At 40.2% G+C, this 4,142-nt stretch overlaps 1 pseudogene; it reads right to left on the reverse strand.

The window, feature by feature from the left end:
- Nucleotides 1-2,656: 2,656 nt before the first annotated feature.
- Nucleotides 2,657-2,774, reverse strand: LOC113472548 (annotated as a pseudogene).
- Between the last annotated feature and the right edge of the window lie 1,368 nt (nt 2,775-4,142).

Below are 4,142 nucleotides of genomic sequence, written 5' to 3' on the forward strand. Positions count from 1 at the left end.
GCCAATAACATTAATAGAAAAAATTAAAAAAATCAAAAAGTGATTTTGGGGGCCAAGGTACAACCAGGCACCCTATATGGGACTATAGATTTAATATGGGTATGATGAGACAATGGAAATGTGGGTATAATGGGTGTGGGAAAGGAGGTCTTTCGTCTTTCGCAGGAGCTCGAGCCCCGAGAGAAAAGGCCATGGCCGAATGGGTATCACACCAGGCTAACAGAATTAGACAGCAAGGAGCCAGCTGTCAAAGCTCTTAAAAAAACGAGGCTCTGAACCCATCTTCTAGGGCTGTTTGCCCCTACACCTAAGGCCAGCCATTCACGATCAGTTTTAACTGACAGTTTGAACTGTCAGTTAAAACTGATCGTGAATGGCGGTGAACTGACAGTTCGTTGACTTCACAATGGAGGATCAAGACATGAAATGGCTGGAGGAAATTCTGGAGGCTGTACAACTGCAAGAGTTCTTCTCCAGAATACGAGACGAGTTACAGGTATGTATTTCTCTTCCTATAAAACTAGCCGAGTTGCCAGCCTAGTCAGCTTGTTTGGTAGCGCGTCTGCCTTGTAAGCGCTAGGCCGCGGGTTTGATTCCCGCCCGGGACAGATTTCATCCCGAAGGGATAAGGTTCGTTCTCGGAACGGCTGGCTTTCTCCTATCCTGTCTTCCTTCCCTCTTCGATTTCGGGACGATAAGACCATAGCAGTTACAGTTCTTTCTGTCAAACCTGGCTTTTCCCGACACCAGTCGGGCTGGGTGCGGTTAATATGAGGAGGTGGGTTGCTTGTCGCCAAATCAAGGGTAAAATCCTCGTCACTAAAAACTTTAGCAGTTTTATAGTGACGTTAAACGCGTTAAAAATCATTGTGGATTCCAGTACTGTTTGGTATCGCTACTTCTATACCTAATCTAAGAGGTGTAGACTAGGTCAAGTGTCTTCTAATTTCGCCAATTCTACTATCAGTCTTATTCGAGACTATCTAGAATCTGGATCTAAAGTATTTATAACGTCTATAAATACTTACCTCTCTGGAGGTGTTGGTTTCTCCCACAGTGTAACGCTTGATAAATGAGTACCTAACTAGCAGAGCAATATCCTCCCATAATTATTAGGTAAACGTTTTTTAGCACGCCTATTCGGCACACTTCTGTGTAAATTGATGTGGTTGTCGCCAAATCAAGGGTAAAATCCTCGTCACTAAAAACTTTAGCAGTTTTACAGTGACGTTAAACGCGTTAAAAATCATTGTGGATTCCAGTACTGTTGGGTATCGGTACTACTATGCCTAATCTAAGAGGTGTAGACTAGGTCAAGTGTCTTCTAATTTCGCCAATTCTACTATCAGTCTTATTCGAGACTATCTAGAATCTGGATCTAAAGTATTTATAACGTCTATAAATACCTCTCTGGAGGTGTTGGTTTCTCCCACAGTGTAACGCTTGATAAATGAGTAACTAGCAGAGCAATATTCTCCCATAATTATTAGGTAAACGTTTTTTTAGCACGCCTATTCGGCACACTTCTGTGTAAATTGATGTGGTTCTTTTCACATCAATATCTAATCATGTAGAACTCTGTTTGCATGTACGTTTGTTAGAGATGTAGAGGCTTACATAATGATACGATAATAAATTGCGAACGATTAATTGATGAAATAATTTATCAGTAGTTCACTGATCTGAAGACTGACTCAGAAAAAATTTCCTTTGGGGACCAATGCCTGGCTTTTTCTTTGTTGTGCGAAATGTTCATGTTTTGAACTCAACAATTTTTCATTTTCTGGAACATTTCGTCCCGGTAAGTTACTAGTAAGACATCAAGATAAGTCAAGACAGGACAATGGCGGTACAGACAATCCTTGAGGGTGCTGAACTTGGGCCGCTCTGCCGGGTTTTTACTCCAACACTGGAAATGTATTGAAAAGTAGTCATCAGATTTGGAAATCTAATAGAAAATACATACATAATAAAGTAAGATATCAATAGTTATCAAGAGGAAAAATATCGTAGCAATGAAACAACTGCTACATTAGACTCGTATAGTCTGTGTCATAGCATGCCCATCCCGTAGTATGCCTCTCATCAGATGGGCGAGAAGAGACACAATACTTCCCATACGACGCGGACCACACGAGAATGTAGTGTTATTTCATTACAAAATAAATACAGCAATAAAACACTTGACTTCATTTGTGATGAAACACTTAGCTTTACAATATGTGAACATAACCACATCAATTTACACAGAAGTGTGCCGAATAGGCGTGCTAAAAAACGTTTACCTAATAATTATGGGGAGGATATTGCTCTGCTAGTTACTCATTTATCAAGCGTTACACTGTGGGAGAAACCAACACCTCCAGAGAGGTATTTATAGACGTTATAAATACTTTAGATCCAGATTCTAGATAGTCTCAAATAAGACTGATAGTAGAATTGGCGAAATTAGTAGACACTTGACCTAGTCTACACCTCTTAGATTAGGTATAGAAGTAGCGATACCCAACAGTACTGGAATCCACAATGATTTTTAACGCGTCGTCATTGTAAAACTGCTATAAGGTTTTGAGTAACGAGGATTTTACCCCAGATTTGGTGACAAGCAACCCACCTCCTCATATTAACCTCACCCAGCCTGAGTGGGATCGGGAAAAGCCAGCAGACCGCAATTTCCCAGACGGTCACCCATCCGGATACTAACCACGCACAGTGTTTCTTAACTTCAGTGATCTATCGGGAACTGTTGCATTCAACGTGCTATCACCCCTGGCTAGTTTTTTTTTTTTTTTTTTTTTTTTTTTTTTTTTTTTTGGGGTTTGTTCAAGGTGTGTACTTCTCGCCTTGGAATTTATGCAATACCTCTATTATCAGTTCACGTATAGGTAAGTAATGGTTGTCTAAGTATATGTTGGACACGGTTGACAATTCCGCAGCAAGCAGTACTAATTCATTACTTGAGGATTTTTTTAGGCATAGGATGAGACTATTGAGACCTCTATGTGATATAGTAAATATAAATACGTACTTGCTCATACATTACACTGAGGAGGGGGAAATGGGGTGCCACATAAAACTTTGGGTCTTCCACCAAAAGTAATTGAGATCCTTCCCATTATTTAGGTTGTTGGAATTCTCTAGTAAAGTGTCAAGCTTCATGATATAGAGTTCAATATTAGAGTGCCAGCACCCAGTCACTCTGTTAGGCTTCCAGCCTTCCAGCACTTTAGTTTTTCTCTCCGTGCACCTATAATAGGTATGTATAATTAGGATGTAATTGTACAACAAGTAAGTAGGTGTCTTTCTCACATACAAGTACATGTAACTATCCACACAGGTACAAGTATATTACAGTACTAATACCTATCATTAACTAATTAACGAAAGCTATCACCTGTCCTAAGGTGTAATAATGTATTATATTATGTACGTATAATATATGTACCTATGTGTACCCTCTCCTATTCTATGTTTATCAGTAGTACAGTAAACTGTTAAGTAAAGTGTAAAACTAGCTCAAAAAAGTCATTTCCTCAGGTATTGCATTGAATATTTTTATTCCCAACTATGAAAAAATAAAATTATAAGGAGTTGATCTAATGTTGGTCTAAGATTTGTAATTTGCAGGATTTCAGGACAATCTACCAAGAAAATGCTTGTGAGCGCTAGGTCGCGGGTTCGATTTCCACCCGGGGCAATCTGAGAACCTGTTTCACCACATCAACAACAACAAAGAACTCTTCAAAACAGCAGCCAATAATGTCATGATTATCAGAATGGTTGCCAACATTCGTCAACGGAGTGCCTACTAGCAGAAGAAAAATATTACGTCATGATTTTCTGTGAAGTGCAAAATGTAAAGTGAAGTTCTTTCTGACACAGGGGCCTAGGGCATGTTCCACAAACGATTCTGCACCCTCCACACCGAGTCTTTATTATTCGTGGAATAGTGAGCTGGTGTAACTGTGGAAGAGGGATCAAACAAGTGGGGATCATGGAAGAGCAGCCTGTTCCACTAGTCTGCACTCCCCGTATTTAGGTGCCTATTCGTGGAATAGTGACCTGATGTAACTGTGGAATAGGGATCGCGAAACAGGGGCCTATTCCACAAACGACTCTGCACTCCGCATTCCCGGAACTGT

This window comes from Diaphorina citri, unplaced genomic scaffold, assembly GCF_000475195.1.
Source record: "Diaphorina citri unplaced genomic scaffold, Diaci psyllid genome assembly version 1.1 scaffold6090, whole genome shotgun sequence".
Classification (NCBI taxonomy): Eukaryota; Metazoa; Arthropoda; class Insecta; order Hemiptera; family Psyllidae; genus Diaphorina; species Diaphorina citri.